The following is a 19,274-nucleotide window of genomic DNA, read 5'->3' on the forward strand; positions in this document are numbered from 1 at the left end:
AGAATTTAGACTGTGAAGCAGTGTTGTAAATTTTATTATAATCATCATTCTTTTCTTGATGTTAAAGACTGCATCAGTTCCATAAATAACATCAGTTGTGTTTTATAATAAATATATTTCTTTGAACAGGTATGTTTAAGAGTATCTGCATGCATCCCCAGAAATTCTTGCTCATTTTAGGGCACATATTTTTATTCTGGTAAACATTTAATGTTTTGCTTAATACACTGGTAGAAAACATGAATAAATTGTATACCCAATATCAGTATTTTTCTAAAAAACATGAGCAACATTCACATAAATGTTCATTTAAAAAATATTAGAGGCAACAGTTATTGTTTTATCATGATCAAATTGGTATCAAATTCACAGGCATATGTGAAAAAAGTTATCACTTACTAAATAGTCATAAAATATAAAATGCAATAATTATGCACTTTGTATTACTAAGAAAGTGCTCATTTATACAAGTAGCACATGATGAGAACAGTATCATGATAATTCTGGATATATCTTTGTGTGCATTCTTAAAAATCACTTCCCTTTATATGATTTCCATTTTAATTTAAATGCCACATATTTTCAGCTAACATTGAAATTAGTTTTTTATACTAAAACTCCAGCTGTTATAAATCATGACACACCTTTAGAAACTTGCTTAAAGGTAGGAATAATTCTTTCTAGTAAATAATTATGTCACATTACATATTCGTTACATTATGTTTGAGAAATATATTCTGAAGTTGAATATATCCAAATTAAAGATCAATATTATAATGGAATAAAGATTTTACAAGGAAAATATTGCAATCAGTAAAAGTGTGAAAGACCATGTAATAGTAAGGAAGACATCTGTTTGGAATATTGCAGAATAATAGATATCACATTTTATCAAAGGACAGTAATGCTTGATCTTCTATTTCCCACAGAACACTGGATCTAGTTAAGAGCAAGAGGGAGAAAGAGGCAGCAATATTTCAAATCCCCATACTCTAATTTGCAAAAGACACTAAGGAAGGTAGAAGAAAACTGCATTTTACTTCAGGTAGTCTTTGAAATGAAGGCTCTGTTATTTTTCAAAATTGGAAGGATATCACAGTGGTGATTTTATATACGAAGTAGGGCCTGTTCCAGAAAACTCTAGTGATAATTCACATACGAAGAAAGTTAATTTTGACATAATAAAATCTCCTATATTTTGAGTAGATTAGCCTGTCACCTTCTTCGCAAATCACCAACAGCATTGGGTGTATGGTTCTTGATGGAAGCCACTTGAAATGCACCATACAGTGTTAAGAAGAACAAACACCAAATGCTGCTAACATGCACACATAAGGAATCCAGATGTATTTCAAGCCTTCTATAACCATCACAAAAGAACCCAATAAAATAGTGTGAATTACATGAGAAATTATTTCTGGCCTCTCTCCAATTCATCTATCATCAAGAGTAACAGTTTCTTTCAGTAACCTACCATTAATCCTCCTAAAAATAACTTGCAGTATAGAAAGAAAACAAATAATTAACACAGAATATAGAAAGATAATAAAGAAGACTGTGCTAATTGCAAAAAAATTAAAATCCTGAGATGGTGCTTGCAGGGATTCTTGTCAGTGATTTGCAACCAAATCACTGTAAAATTCTGAGTCATGTTCAGTTCAAATTTTACTTCAAGGAATTTCAGCATGTGCTTATTTTCTTTGTGCTGGACAAACATCTTCATTATAATATTCAATGTCACTGTCAGAGTACACACCAAGTAAAAATCACTTGCATTATTTTAGCCACAGTTATTTCTTCACATCCTGTTGAAGGCACTTAGCAACCATTAAGGTTGATACTAAACTTAACAAAGGAAATACCAACAAAGCTGAATTCTCAAACTACAGTAAATATCCCAGAAAGACATAAAATATATAGATTGTATAATCCTTATAAACCTTGTCATTGCTCCAGCAGAAAGCTATCTAGCAAGAATAGAAACACTGCTTGAAGAAACAGGAGATAGTAGTCATACTCCACATCATCATAAAGTGTAAGGTGAAGCACTCAGCAGCAAGGAGCAAAACCTCTCTCCATAAGCATTTAAGTTGCTTTTTAAATATCCTGTAGGGGCAGCAACTTGGCATGCAAAATATGGTAGTGCCCAGTTTTTTTCTTAAAATAATGGAGTATCCATTCTTGTTGCATCTACCCCATTAATAATGAGGCATGCAACAGTAAGCATTCCCACTAGCTGTGTTCCACTCATAAGCCAACTTGTAACAAGTAAGGCAGGAACATACATTCTTCGCGATCCAAAAACAATGCCAACACAGGAATACATTGGCTCAATAGTCTCATTGCTAGCAGTGGTTTGACAGAAAATGCTGGCAATAAGTTTTGGATAAATACAAATTTGCTGCACTGCATTTATAGTCTTCAGAGATACAGCTTTGTTATTGTGTGCCAGACTTGCAAATGAAGGTGTCTTTAGCATATCTTTATGACAGGACTAATACATGGCACTGTCAGCCTGAAATGTGATTTTCCATTCAAGCTCCTTTTGGAGCTCTTTCAGGAATTGGAATGTCATTGATTTTTCTCTAGCAGATTCCTTATTTTCTGAAGACTTTGGCTTTTTTCTTTGGCACAGTTGTACTTTGGGTCATTCTTCCTCCGCCGCACCCCTTGGCTGGTGTGTGGCAGGAGTCTCCCTCCCTCCGAGTCTCTGAACCACACGGCCTCTCCAGGCCCACTCCTGGCCACCATGGCAAATATATATTTTAATCAGTGTTTTTCTAGTAATAAAAATCTTACAGAAGAGCTAAGCAAAATCTTATGCAATTCCCTGGTTAATGCTTCTTGGTGACATAAATTGCTCCGTATATACTTTCTTGAGTGCAGCTAACCTTGTCACACTAGAAATGGATCTTGACCAACAGCCAACATACATTAACTTATGATCTTCTTGTGGGAAATGGCACTTTGCTGTTTCGATGTTTTCACTAGACTCCGGTCAGGCTTTATGCTCTGAACTGTTCTTGTAAACCTATTCAGCTGATAATCACGGTTCTATAATTCTGGTGATTGTCCTGTGCTAATTAGATAATAAAGCAGATAACTCAAAGTAGCTTTTACCAAAGGGTTTCAGAAAAAAAAGATATTTTCCCAATGTATTAATGTGTTGCGCATACACACACACACACACACACACACACACACACACACTAGTTTGTAGTTAAATAACTTTGAGAAACATTATGTTAAAAACACCTTAAGAAATTTTGCCTAACCCAGGATAATGAGATTAACTTATGAGTTTTTTAAATAGAAAATACATAGAAATGCATTGTTGGGAAAATTTTGATTGAATTTATATTTAAGAAGTTTAAGGAGAATTGCCATCTTTAAATTGCTGTCTTCAAATCTATGATGGTAACATATTTTGTCCATTTACTTAGTTCTTTAAATTATCAATTTGTTTCATAATTTTTTATGAAGCAGTGTTATATAAATTTAGGATCATTTCTAGATATTCAATATAACTGTGACTGTGATTATTATAAATTTCTACAAATTTTATTTCTCAATGGTATGTAGAAATTCAATTTGTTGTTTTACACTGTCCTTATGTAGCAACTTTATGAAAATTAATGATGATGCTTATTTCATTAGATATTCTTTTGGTATTTTTTATACACAGCTTTACAAGTTTGTTTCTCTTGGATTTACTTTTTCTCAGTCCCATTTCTTTCTTTCTTGGCTAATATTTCATCTTGCTAGTATATGTAATCATTTCAATAAAAATTGGATGGAAAATATCACATTATATGTAATCATACATAATATATATGATATATACCATGTAATAAATATTATCTTGTTATGGACTGAATGTTTGTGTCCTCTACAAATGCATATGTTGAAATATCATTTCCAGTGGGATGGTATTTGAAGGTGGAGCCTTTGGGAGCAGATTAGGTCACAAATGGGATTGTGATTGGTGCCCTGAAAAGAAGGGGCCAGAGAGCAAGCTTGCTCTCATTCTGCCACATGAGGATACAAAAAAAAGTTGATAGTTTACAAACCGCAAGTGGGATCTCACCAATACCTGAACATGCTGGAACCCTGATCACAGACTTCCAGTCTCTAAAACTGTTAGAACTGTCTGCTATTTATAAGCCACCTGGCATGTAATACATTATTATAATAGTCCTAACACAGAAATCATATATTATATAATAAATAATATTTCTACAATCAGTGAATATCTGCAAACATAATTTTTATTTCTTCCTCTTTTTCATATTCTGACTGATTAAAGTCTACATGGAATTCACCTGAAAATCCTGAAATGGCAACAAATTCTAAGTTTTCCTCTTACTGAGCTCTGGAGAAGTACTGAATCAGGTTTCAAGAGACTTAGTCTTCCACTTCTCATTTGTGACATACTAAGCTAAAGAAAGTAGAGAAGACTAGAGTCCTTTTAATTTAAAGCCCAGAAATGAAAGAAAGAAAGAAAGAAAGAAAGAAAGAAAGAAAGAAAGAAAGAAAGAAAGAAAGAAAGAAAGAAGAAAAAGAAAGACACCTGAGTAAATCAAATGAAAACCCATCCACAGAGAATGGAGACATCTAGGCTTGTGATTCTGGATTTAGAAACCGGGTTTACAAAACCATGAGAGAATTCAGAGTCTGGCAGAGCAGGTTCTCCAAAAACGAAATATATATAAGGCATCATTGTAGTGTATTGAAGACATTCCTTTAATGAACCATAAACTATTGCCCAAAATAGGGTCAATGTAAGAGCTCTTTAGAAGAACAGCATTTTTTGTTTGTTTGTTTTGTTTCTTTTTTGTTTGCTGCTTTTGTTTTTTAGTGAATTACTTTTAAAGCAATTATTCTAAGACTTCTGTCATATCAGATTAGATTATATATATAATAGTACACTTTTGAATATTAATCACATGATGAATTCCTGCTTAAGTTTAATTTCATGCAAAAGGTTATCCACTTTTGTCTAACCTTCTATATATTTTTGAACCAAACTTTGATCATCATTGTATAAATCAGTGTATGTCACATTCCTGCTAGTATCTATCCTCTCTACTTCTATAAGATGAACTTCGCATATTTAAATTTGTTATAGCCAGCCATACTTGTATTTTATTTGTTCTGTTACACTCTCTTAAATTATTGTTAATAACTACAATTTAAATCTAAAGCAAATGAATAAGAAATGTAAATGTAATCGAAGTTATAAAAATAATATTTATGATAAAGTAGAAAGAACTGAAAATTACTGTAAGAATATTGAGTACAACTATAAAAATAAGTTCTATAGCTTAAAATTATATGTGCCATATTTTAATGACATAGTCTCCCTTTGTTAAATCTTTTTTACTGATCTAACTTTTATAATAACCCTCCATTGAACATCTATGTAACTATATATATGAATAAAACTTTAATCTTCAGTATAAATTGCTAAAATAAAATTGCAAGTTCCACATTTACAGTTTTAATTATTTTGATAAACAACTTCCAAGTTCTTATTCATACTAATTCATATTTAGGAATAACATATACTTTATACTTCCACAGAAATATGAAAGACTAAGCAAATGTATTAGTCTAGATTTTATCTTCAAGACACTATAGAAATAATAAATGATTAAAACGGGGATAAACCTATAAATGCAAAAAAAATCGGTGAAGGGCACACATATTGGGGGAATTCTATAATTTTATAAAAGTAAAAGATGAAATAATATTGATAAAATTAAAAGAGAATATATTTCTCAAATTCTGATATAGCAGATGACAGATGCAAAAATAAGGTAACCTGAACTGTAGAGCTTAAACTCAGAAAATTTTTCTATTTGGAATGAGCAGAGATAATAGGACTGAAATTATGACACAATACAAAGAAACATCATTTTCCACGACCATAAAAAGAGAGTTAGTGGCAGGAGGGGGTGGGAAGGGGACTTGATTGAATAAGTCCATCTCAAAACAATTATAAAGAACGTTATAGATAGAACTAACTTTGCTCGAATGTGTGTTATTATTCCAAAGTAAAGTGCTTCTAATTCTGAAACTAAGGGGCCTTCCATTTTAAAGACAGTTCTACGCCATTTCAGTATGAAAGAAAGTTAGCCAATTAACAAGCTCTGCTTCTGTACTACTCTACTGAACATCCTTATTCAAGAAAAAATATTAATGGAAAAGTCTAGCCTTAATACCCAAAAACATAAGAGATATGCAACAAACAACTCAACTAATCTAGTCCTTTATTTCTTCATTTGAATGGAAAACTGCAGATTACTAGACATATAAAGCAAATTAGCAGCATGAAAGGAGAAATAAAGTCAATTACACAAAAATCTGACCCCAAGAAGAAATAGAGATCATTCACAGATGGAAGAGAACCTTAAAAAATATAATCTCCTCAGAAGACATCTAGATGATGCCTCTTATAAAACAAGAGTCCTGAACAGTACTGAATAAAAAAATAGCTCTCAGAAAAAATAAAACTTTAGAAATTATAAATACGTTAAAAAATTTAAAATGAAAATCTATAAGAAGACTGGAAGAAAATTTGAGAGGTTCTTCTGAAACATATACCTGAAAACATAAAAAAGAGAAAACGTATAAAAGAAAATGAATTAGTGAATAGTAGGTCCAGATTGCTCAATATCCAATCAACAGGAATTTCAAAAAGAAAAAGAAAAAAAAAAAAAAAGAGAGAAACTACCCAATAAATAATCTGAAACAACCTTCCAGGGCTGAAGAGTGGTGACCTAGCTGTAGATATAACAGGGCCCACTGATTGCTAAGCTTAATATACAAATAATAATTCAAAGATACATCACTGACATCACTGAGAAATTTCAGAACACCATGTATAAAGAACATTCAAAAAGCATCCAGAGAATCCTAAGAAAAAATATTAATCAATCAATGTCATAAATGGCAGATTTTTTTAAATCTGCAACTTTAGCACTAAACAAGTGATAACAGTTACTTCAAAATTATGAGGCAATAATATTTTAAACTTAGTATTATATTTACAGCAAAGCTATCAATAGAAATGGCAAAATAAAGCAATTTTGAGTAACTCAATAAATTAGAAAATGTACCTCTACATACCATTTTGGAGAAGGTTACATGAGGATCTGTTTACATAACACAAAATTAACAATCACAAGATATAGGTGTGGCATTTTTTTAAATGGTGGATTTGATGCAAACAAGAGGCAGAGAAATAATGAGTGGAAAAGGGCAAGGTCCCTGGTGAGGGCTCCACTCTCAAGCCTGGGCTCATGGCCCAAAGTGAGAACATGCATTCCTGTTTTCCTGCTCAAATGTTGCCTTTTCCAAGGCCATCCCTGTCTGTCCTGCCCCCAATCCTATACCCATTAAGAAAAACCCAGTCTGCACTAGCAGCTGAGTGGCAGAGAAGGAGAGAAGAGAAGCAACACCTTGATTTCAGAAGGATGGCTTGACTGCAGGACCTCAGAAAAGAGTTCAGCTGGGAATGGCCAAACTCCAGGGGAAGTCCACCTTCCCACACCATCCCCTTTCCAGTTCCCCATCCCACTGAAAGCCACTTTCATTGGTAAAAACCCCTCCACATTTACCACCTTCGATTCATTCCTGCAACCTGATTCCTCCTAAAAGCCAGACAAGGACTCAGGTATAGGTTAAAGAGGCTGTCATACTGACCTTCCACTGGGCTAAGACTTCCACCATCCACAGATAGCAAAACTAAAAAAGCAGACTGTAACACACCCTCTGGGGCTTTGGGGATTGCTGACAACTCCTAGACACTCACTTGCTTGCTCCCACACTGATAAGGGGTTGAGAGCTGTGGGTTGAATAAATGAACCAAACCCTTCTCAGAACTTGAGGAGGTGTCAAGGAACTATCCTGTTTCAAATTTAAGTACAGACTCCAAAGCAAATAAATTTTAAAATAATATCTTTCTAGATAGCCTAGTAATAATCAGGACAAAGGTGAACAAGAAATTCCTGAGCTGTAACGAAAATGTCAATAGAAAGAATGGAGTAGATTCCATTCAAAAAATGAAGTCTTTCATGTGCCAGAATATTGAAGGAATCTATTTAAAAGGGCATATATTTCTTCTTTCAACAATGAAAATAATATAATTAGAAATACTAAGAAAAACAAAACCAACCAACATCTTCAAGAAACTAATTTATGAATGTAAGAAAAATAGAAATGTGCCATGTTATGAAATTACTGATGATGGGCAATGAAAGAGGATCTGTTTGACATTGACAATATGTTCTTCCCTGAGTGTCACAGGGGTTGTGACACTAGACCCACATGGGGAAAGCTGTAATGTCAGCTCACTGCTTGGCTTTTCAAAGAAAAATATCTACATCATTATAATAATGCAGACAGTGGTTTTTGGCTTATAGAAACAATTGGAAGATAAACACAGAAGATTGTGATTTTCAGATATAAGTAAATAGTAAATGAATTTTATTATTTAATGTCCTAAAAATATTTAGAATGTTAAATAACAAATAGGTTAAACAGAAGGGATCGAGGGTAAGATCTGGATTTTTGCTTGTTCATTTAGATAATCAAGATTCAATAGATTCAGAAGGGAGCAAGGAATGAAAATTTTATTATATTATTGAGAGTTTTAAATAGATATTTTAAATGTGTAAATAAACATAAATATCAAATTTAAGATGAAAGAAAATGGAGATGAAAGACTAGTGAGAGTGTATGTAGTATTAAATAATGCCAGGTGAAAGGCATGGGATGGGGAAGAACAGGAAAACACAATATTTTAAATAATAGTGAATAAATTAATATTGATATCAATATGCAAATAATTGTTGGAGATGCAGTAAGAGAACTATAATGAGACCTTATAGGCATTAAATGTCTTTTAATTTCAGATTCATGTTATTATCTGACTAGGAGAGTCTTCAATTTCCTCAGTAGCATGCTTCCTACAAAGAAAAAGAACAAATTGGAATTCAATACTTGTATTAACCCTCCATTTTTAAAAATAATTGTTAAGCAAGTAATGAGCTTCCTCTTAAGAAAATCCTAGCCCATTTTACAGAGAACAAGCTTAATGAATGTAAAATGGAAGGACATCAGTCAAGAAGGAAGAACAGAGAAAATATCTTTAGGTCTAAACAGTGAGCAGATTTCAGAAATTCTGTGGATAAGTGAAGTACTTGAAAAAACATTGCTCACTGATATCTTAAAAATGATAGAGTATAGAGGAAGACTAAGGCAGATTTCATCATTAGCCATCACAACAAATTTACCATTAGGATATAAGCATTAACTCAAGGTCAGAGGCAATGTTCCTACCCATCAGTTCAACCTGTCTTCAATCATTTTGAATACCTTGTATGATGCAGGAAGGACAATTGTAAAGGTTTGTACCCACAACTAAATATTAAGATGGAATATTTCAACCAAACAGAAAGAATTCTTAAAATAAAAGTTTGACCAAATTCTATGTAAAACATAATGCTCAGTTATTTTAATTAGTGACTAATTCATTTTCAATAAGATTGATTATTTGATAATAAATAGTAAATGGCTAAGATAACATTGCTGGAATAAATGTAAAATTTTCAATCTTCTTATCTTTATATGCCTGACATTGCAATCTTAATATAGCTATTATATACTTTTATATCATTACAAGTAAAATGATTATAATAACTAAATTGTCTCAATCAAATATTGGTTATCCCATTCATGTTGATGTATTTAATGGCAGATATTGAAAGTACTTTCTGCCCTGTTCGTGTGTGTAATGCTGGAAAGATAATATCTTATTTTTTATATGACTTGTAAAAAAGTGTTACATTAAAAAACATGTATTAAATTTTAGAATAAATATTGAGTTCCATAGAATTATAAAATTTCAAAATTGAATCTTAACAGAGAATAAGTCTCAGTCTTTTGTTTCCCCAGGAAAAAAAGGGAAGAAACTTAAGTAACTCTTTTACTTTTATCATTGGATGAAAGAACAGTTGAGCACCTCAGTGGAGTGTGCTGTAGAGTTATACCATTTATCTACAGACTGGAATAAAATGTTTGTAGATCACACATCTAATAGAGACATTGAATCTGGAATATATATTCTCAAAACTCAATAGTAAAAGTACTATCAAATTAAAAATGAGCAAAAATCTTAATTGGCAATTAACCATGGAAGTTGTACAGATAACCAAGCACATGGAAGAATACTCAACATTATTAGTCATAAACAGAAATCAGTGGTGCCATGACGCACCTATTAGAATGACCAACATTAAAAACACAAGCATTGGGAATAATATGTATACATGGAATTTTCTTGCATTGCAATTTCTACAAATAATTTAGAAAACAATTTGACAGTTCCTTGAAAATTTAAATATGCACCACCAGGTAACATAATCATTGCATTACTACATATTCACCCAAAAGAAAGAAAGCATATATCCATACAAAGGCTAGTGCAAAAACTACTCAGAGCAACTTTATTTGCAATAGCCAACAACTGGAAAGCACCCAAACACCCATGAACATATGAATGGGTAAGTAAACTGTTGCAGTATATCTATATAATGAAATATTACCTAGCAATAAAAAAAAATGGTGAACTATTTAGACATACTGCAATATAAACTAATCTTAAAAAATTACACTCAATGACAAAAGCCAGACAGAAAGAAGACATGTTGTATAAATCATAAAATTTTTGGAAATATAAACGAACACTTTGGAAATGGTGGTGTAAGAAAAGAGATCATTGTTTGCTCAGTAAAGGAGGGTTGAGGGGTGTGTGCAGAGAGGAATACCTTTTTTTGATGATTACATTCATGATCTTGATTGTGATGAATTTAGCCAAAACTTATTAAATTCTACATTTAAAATACATAGTTCATTACATATCTATCATACCTTAACAAGACTGTTAATTATGAATAGAGAAACAATTTTTTTTTTTTCTGAGACAGAGTCTCACTCTGTTGCCAGGCTGGAGTGCAGGGGTGTGATCTCAGCTCACTGCAACCTCCACTTCCTGGGTCAAGCCATTCTCCTACCTCAGCCTCCCTAGTAGATGGGACTACAGGCACATGCCACCATGCTCAGCTAATTTATTTTGTATTTTTAGTAGAGACATAGTTTCACCATGTTGTTCAGGCTGGTCTCAATCTCTTGACCTGCCCCTGCATTCCAAAGTACTGGGAATACAGGCATAAGCCACTGCACCCGGCCATTAATAGTGATACTTTTTAATTAAATCAAATCTAAGATTAAGTTTGTGAATCACCCAAAGAAAACAGATATTGCAATATGTATGCCTGTGTGTCTGTGTGTGTGTGTGCATGCGTGTGCATGTGATAAAGCAGATATAGCATAATATGTGGTAGTAATACAAGTATTCATTGATTCACATTTTTTCAACTTTCCCATGAATTTGAATTGTTTATAATAATACATTGGGAAACATTAAGAAAACACATATCTAACAGCTTCTCAGAAAGACAGCTATCTTACAAAGGAGTGATAATGAAGCTAATGATATACTCAGCAGCAAGAATACAGGCATGAAGATGATGCTGTGCCTCAAAAGTACTGGGTGAAAATATTGTCATTCTGGATTGATATAGCCAAATATAATATTTTTCTGTTTATTTTTTATTGCACTTTACATTCTGGGGTACATGTGCAGATCATGCAGGATTGTCACACAGGTACACACATAACAATGTGGTTTGCTTCCTGCCCCCCGTCACCCACATCTGGCATTTCTCCCCATGTTATCCCTCCCTGACCTCCCCACCCCACCGCTGTCCATCTCTTGGACCCCTCACAACAGACCCCAGTATGTAACGCTCCCCTCCCTGTGTCCATGTGTTCTCATTGTTCAACACCTGCCTGTGAGTGAGAACATGCAGTGTTTGCTTTTCTGTTCTTGGGTCATTCTGTTTGCTAAGAATGGTGGTTTAACAGTGGAATAATACAACAATATTATTACTTAAATGTGCTAAAACATTTCACCACCTAAAAACTTTCTGTGAAAGAACTATTAGCAAAAAACATACCTTACAGAGAAAGAATTAAACCCAGTAGAGTTAGCAAAACATATTGTTGAATCTAATTAACTATAGGCTATTAAAAATAATACTTTTTTTGATTAAAAATTAAGAGTTAAATTTTAGCATAAATAATATAGGTGATGTAAGTGAGGGAACACAAGAGGCAACCAAACACATTAATTGCAAGTTATACCCAAGAATAAAAGTTAAAAACATCAAACTTTGCTAAAATTGAAAAAAAATCATATGCATATGTTAATGAGAGAAACTTTAAATTCAAATTATTCTTTGAATGTAAGAAGAGAGAATGAAGAAAGACATTAATAACAAAAAATGACACATTGAAAAATTGCTGCAGAAAGAGGTAAAAAGCCAAAAAAAAAGTTAATTGAAATACTTTAATAAGTAGTAATAATTGCTAATAATCTACTAAAACCTTAAGATTTCAATTGCATTAAAAATCTACCTCTATACCCCATACAAGAAAATAAAACAGAAAGATTATATATGGAAATATAAAGAAAAAGCAGGCATCAAACAGCATGAGGGGTAAGAATAAATAAGTGCTAAGATAATCACTACATGATGATTAAAGAAATAAACTAGTAGAAGATATTATAATTGTGAATATATATATATACCGCAAAATAGCCTCCCAATATTAAAAGAAGTGTTAACAGAAACAGAAAAATGTACTAAGAAATCATAATGGGTGATTTTAACGTCTTTCTCAAAAGTGACAGTCTAAGCAGATAGAAAATATGTAGCCAATTGGAAAAACACAATTAACAAACTATACTAACACATTCAGCTCATGCAGAGAGAGCCAGAGAGGGAGGCTTGCATGCAACAGAGTGGACTGTTCTATTTCTAAAAATCGACAATTTCATAGGTCATGACATAAGCTGCAACTAATTAAAAAATTAATTTCCTGTAGAACTTATTCTTTTTTTCACAGATAAATTGATTAGAAGCCAATGTTAGACTGGTAGGAAAAATATGTTTGAAATCTAAAAATACAATCCATGAATTAAGTACAAAATGTTATGAAGTTTAAAAATTAAGAAATGCTACTTAAGTAGTACTTTGAAGAAAACACATTAATTCAAACAACAAAACAGAACAAAATCCCAGGTTATAAAAGATCAATAAAGATGGAATAAAGAACTTCAAGGATAGAACTAAAATCTTTTTAAAAATTAACAAATTTTAAATGCTGCATCAAATATTGAAAATAAATCTTAATTCCTCAAAATCTCTGGAGGAGGCAAAAGAATATTAGTTCAAAATCCATGAGAAAGTCAGGACCCAGAAAAATAAGAAGAGCATTGAAGCCACTTAGACCTTCAACTATGCACAAATAACATTTAGTTTTGATGGATTTATGAGACAAGCAGGACAGGAATAAAAACCAAAGAAGTCCTTTGTAGGAAATCAGTCAGAATGGTGGGAAAAACTATGCAGACCCTCTAAAATGTCAGAAGGCTCTGCATAGCTTCATTGGAGAGTAAGCTGAAGGCAACTCTCATCTTATCTTGAGGCAGAGGGCAAGGAAAGTGTAGGGGAGTTTATATTAAACAAATTTGTTTACTTACGTTGTCCAGAAACTGACCTTTGATCATTCATACACATGACTGCTCCCTGAAAGGGGTAGCAATAAAGTTAATTACCCACAAATTGTGTTTGCACCAGGCTTTCGGCATTATGTCTGTCCTGAATAAAAGGAAGCAGCTCCAGCTGTTTGGAGCTGCTCTCTTCTTTGGCCTCTACTGCCAGGCAGCCCCCTAGCTGCTCTTACACTGCATACCCGTGTCTGAGTACTCCTTTCATCCATTGCTTGGCCGGGGTCTGTGGGACAGACCCAGCAGTCCTTCAATGTAATGCTGAATCTGAAGGAGACTCTCTTTAGATAATTACAACGAAAGTTGAGTTGCTACTGAGCTAGAAAAATAGCTTTCCTGAGACAATATATTCATAAGGCACCTCCTGCAAGGATTTGAAGTCTAAATTCTCAATAACTGGGTGACCCAAACAACCTCAACATATATACCAAAGAACTGGAAGAACCACAAAATATGTTAACATACTGATACAGTTTGGATCTTTCTCCACCAAATCACATGTCCAATAATCTGCAGTATTGGAGATGTGGCCTGGTGGGAGGTAACTGGATTATGGGGGTGGAGTTTTCATGAACGGGTTAGCACCATCTCCTAGGTGCTTGTGGTAGTGAGTGACTGAACTGTTGTGATATCTGGTTGTTTAAAAGGGTAGCGCCTCTCAAATCTGGGTTCTGCTTCTGCCACATAAGACACTTGTGACATCTTTGTCTTCTGCCAGGATTGTAAGTTTCCTGAGGTCTCCCCAGAAGCCACGAAGATTGCAGCATCATGCTTCCTGTGCAACCTATGGAACCATGAAATTAAACATCTTTTCTTTATAAATTACTCAGTGAAAGGTATTTCTATATAGCAATGAGATAACTGACTAATACACATACTCGCTGAGAAAATTATAGAATAAAAAGACAAAAGTTGGAATAAGAGCTAGTACAGGAAACAAACTTAATTAGTTAAATTCTTTCTCTGAAGGATGTCATCATCATCTTATGCCTCAAGAGGCCTGTTGAGTAATTAAAAAAAATAAATGGGCAGCATAAAGTAAAATAAAATAATAGCCAAGTACCGAAGATACAGCAAATAGTCACCAGCTGAAACATGTCACAGACAGCATCCACAAAGACATCAGATAGATATTGTAAATCAGTAATGCCTATTTTTAAAGAAATAGAAGTCAAACTTGAAAATATCTTTAGGGAACATAAAACTATAAAAAGCATCTTATGGGTTAGAAAAGAACCAAATAGAATATCTAGAAACAGAAAAACACATTAATAAAATCAAATATTTATTGCAGTATCTAACAGAAAAGTTGACACAGTTTAAAAGAGAATAAGAAAATTAGAAAGTAGATGAGAGGAAAAACTTGAAATATTGTACATAGTTACACCAAGGAAGAAAATATACGCTAATAAACTTGGAATACAGAGTGTGATCTATTGTTATTTTCTTTCCCTGTAAAGCTGCTAGGAACTCAGACTTTCCCCACTAATTTTAGTTTGCTCTTTAGCCACTCAGCTAATGTTTGTAAATAGTAAATTATTTAGAAGTAAAAATTGCTACCAAATGGGAGGTACATCTCTCTGGAGTTCTCTTTTATCCAGCATCTTGGCCTTGATACTCCTCTGATGTCTTCAAATAGATCATTTTTATTTTATACTTTCTCCAGCTCTTCTAATTACTCATGGTGAGAGCATTTGCCCTAAACCTGCTAGTCTGCCACTGCCAGAGCATAACCCTTCAAGAGACTCCCTTTAGGTAATGGACACAAAAGTTACACAGATATACACATTTTACTTATAATTTCTGGATAAGAATTAAGGCACATGAACCACTTAGGTAACACCAAAGCTGAAATATCTAAACTATAACTGACAGATATATTCCCAAAACTTGGAGGCAGATCTTCATCACTATGCAAAAGGATGGAGTGAAAATGGAGGAACGATTACCAGATTTTGATATAGATGTACTATAGGATTTTCTTATTCGTTCTGTTCATTTTCTTTTGTCCTGTTAAAAGGTCAGCTCGGAGAGGAAGTATTTTTTCTTTTGGTTGTTCTGTTTTTCTTTTTGCCTGGGTTGTGCTGTTAGCTCACATTGTATTCCATGCCCCTTGAACCTCCTGGTAGAATGTAGGTACTCGGCGAATATTTGTGACATGTGGAGCGTCTTCCTAAGCATATCACTAAATGCCACAATCATACTTCTACAGTTTTTTGAAGAATGAGCTTTCATCATTTCAATAATAATAATAAAATCAATATATTATTAAGATATAACAAAGTAATAGTTACACTAACGTTCTCTAAAAAAGCCACTGGAATATAAAAAAATAAACACTAGATGTCACTTAATGTGTTTTTTTCCCAGATAAAACATCTCTAATTTCATCAAACATTTAAAAAAATTGTCTGATCTATTTATTTTATCATTCACTCCCCTTGGACATATTCAAGTGTATTAGTCTTTCTTCAGTTTGATGCCCAAAATAAAAATACAGCTTGAGCATTACTATTCCAAAAATACAAAATCCAGACTGCTTCCAATTCTGAAACTTTTAGGAAGCTGACACAACACCACAAGTAGAAAACTCTATACCTGACCTCATGTGAAAAGTCGCAGTCAAAACATTGCTTTCTTCTAAAAAAAAATAGAAATATTGTATAAAATTGCCTTCAGGCAATGAGCATAAGGTGTATCTGAAATACAAATGAATTTCATGTTTACACTTGGGTTCCATCCTCAAGATACCTCATTATGTATATGCAAATATTCCAAAATCCAAAAAATTCAAAATCTAAAAGTCTGAACACTTCTGGTCACTAGTATTTTGAACAAGGGAGCTCATTTATTTACCACATTATTGATCCATGTTGTCATGGAAATTTTGGAGCACTGAGATGGCAGAAATTTCTTACTGTTGGTGGAAAGATATAATCAATAAAAATTTTTACAAATTAATTTCAAGGATGAAAAACTGAGCTAGCTAATGATAGAACTGAAATCAATCCTGTATCTCCTGACATGAATTAAGATAGTACAGAGGATAAGCAACTTTGGGAATTTATTTCTTGTTATTACGTTTTTGGGTAGTTATGCCAAATCTGTTCATGTTTACCTAAGAAATAATCTTTACAATCTATATTTATACCAAGACTAAAATTTTTATTCTGCAGTACATAAAAGGCAGCTTAAGCCCTCTGTGACATTAGCAGTTGTCACAGTTTTATTATTTTATTATTATTAATATCATTATTGTAGAGACAGGGTCTTGCCATGTTGCCAGGAAAGTGTCAAACTCCTGGGCTCAAGTGACCCTTCTACTTTGACCTTCCAAAGTTCCAGGGTTATAGGCATGAGCTACCACATCTGGATTCATAGTTCTAGAAATTACCACTATAAATATCAGTTCCTCTTAAAATTTAAAAATTAAAAAAATAATTATTTTTCAATCAATACAATTGATATAAATTTGTTTGACTACAACAAACACAAAAACTATCCATATCAAATATCTTTTATAAGTATCTATTTTATTTTTGTTTCCTTCTTTATTATGATAATAATAGACCTCAAATACAAAATATGACCATTTTATTATATTGTTGCTATTATTATTTTACCCTAAGTTTTGTAGGTAGTAATTGGGTTGACCACTTCTGCTGTGGATACTGGAAATTACAAAATATGGTAGGTTGAATACTGGTTTCCCAAAGATGCCTGTATTCTAACCCTGAAGCCTGTGAATAGATTAGACATCGAAAGGGAATTAAGGATGCAAGTAGAATCAAGTTCTATAATCAGCCAACATGACAATAGGGAAATTATCCAGGTGAGCCCAATGTAACCACAAGCACTCCTAAAGGCAGAGGAGGAAGGCAGAGAAGGACCCAACAAGGCATCGTGATGAGGACTCCTCCCATCTTCCATGGCTTTGAAGATGAAGAAATGTAATCATGAGTCAAACACAATGAGCTCTAAAAGCTGGGATTGGTCCTCAGGTGAAAGCCAGCAAGAAAACAGGGTTATTGGTCCCATATGTGCAAGGAACTAAATTCTGCTAACAACATGAATGAGCACAGAAACAGATTCTTCCTTCAAACCTCCAGAAAGCAGCCCTGCTGACACCTGCAATTTTGTAGAGTGGGACCCATACCTGATTTCCAACCACCAAAAATGTTGGATAATAAATTTGTGTTGTTTAAACTGCTAAACTTTTTGTAATTTTTTACACCTGCAACTGGGACCAATATGCCAGTTTATCAACCCTATTTCAAGGGGGAAAAATATGTATTTCAAATAAGTTGTTATGAATGTGCTAAAAACATGTGTGGGCACACACACCCTCAAACAGACTCAAAATACTTATGATTACTAAGGCCACTTCATCTTAACATGAATGTCCCTCCTGAAAACCTTAGGAGTAAAAGCAATTTAAATTTAGAAGAGAAAATACCAGTGGGGACTTATATTTATTAAAAAATAGTAAACTAATATTACCTCATTTCAATTGAATAGCAATCTTCAAGAGTATGTGCCTTATTAGCTTATTAGGTCATTTTTGAAGGGCTTGGGAAATCTGCATTGATGTAGATTTCAGAATCTAGATAGCTACTGCTCTGCTGTACCTAAATTAGACAAACATTAGATTTTAAGGTTTTTGGTCTTTAAAACCAAGCAATACGATATGGTAGGTTTTATATGACATGTCTTAATGTTTTCTGTATTTCTCCTTTCCTTGTTTTTAGTTTAAAGGAAGAGAATTATAACTACCTAAAGGCTAGAAAGATTATTGTTGATGTAAGACCCAAGAATAACTTACTGTGATCATAAAATCATAAAGTACAGATATCATTAGGGAAAAAAGGAACTATATCTACAGTAAAATTATTCTACTATAAACTCAAGTAATATACATCAAAATAAATGCCATTTTTATGAATTTTTGTCCTTACATTGTTCTTTAACAAACTGTACACTCTTAAGAGTGAAGAACCTCTAAAAACATCAGTGAGGCACACTGAATGAGTCAGTGCTCTGAATAAAACCCCATGCAGCACCAAACAGGTAACTTATGATGTTCATAAGGAACGGCCCATATAGAATGAAGATGTACATTTCTTAACCAATTTTTAAAATGCACTATGTCTAATTTTTGTTATAGTCTATGTAATTAATTCATGGGATTCTTTTTGATTTTAATATGTACAAGAATCTGTTGGTGAAGAGAAACAGCCAATTGAGACTAGTGGTTTCCTTTAGGAACTCAAGGTCTTTTTAGGAAACCAGGCCTCCATGTGCATTAAAATATAATAAATACAAAACTTTATCATATATATTTTATAGCAAGCTTCAAATGTAAACCTGAGTCAGCTAACTCAGAAGTTAGCAAACTATGGCCCAAGGATGAAAGCCAGATGATTCTCTGTTGTTGTAAATAAAGTTCTACCTGTACACAGCCATGCCCATTCATTTACATCTTGTTTATGGCTGCTTTCTCACAACAGTGACAGAGTTGAGTGGTTGTGACAGAGACTGTATGGCTCACAAAGCCTCAAATATTTACTCTATGGCC

General features: G+C 33.2%; 1 pseudogene; it reads right to left on the reverse strand.

Annotated features, from left to right (window-relative positions):
- Positions 1 to 1,151: 1,151 nt before the first annotated feature.
- LOC101042176 (putative C-mannosyltransferase DPY19L4 pseudogene) overlaps positions 1,152 to 19,274 on the reverse strand; it is a 29,334-nt pseudogene continuing 11,211 nt past the window's right edge.

The sequence above is a fragment of the Saimiri boliviensis genome, chromosome 10, assembly GCF_048565385.1.
Source record: "Saimiri boliviensis isolate mSaiBol1 chromosome 10, mSaiBol1.pri, whole genome shotgun sequence".
NCBI lineage: Eukaryota > Metazoa > Chordata > Mammalia > Primates > Cebidae > Saimiri > Saimiri boliviensis.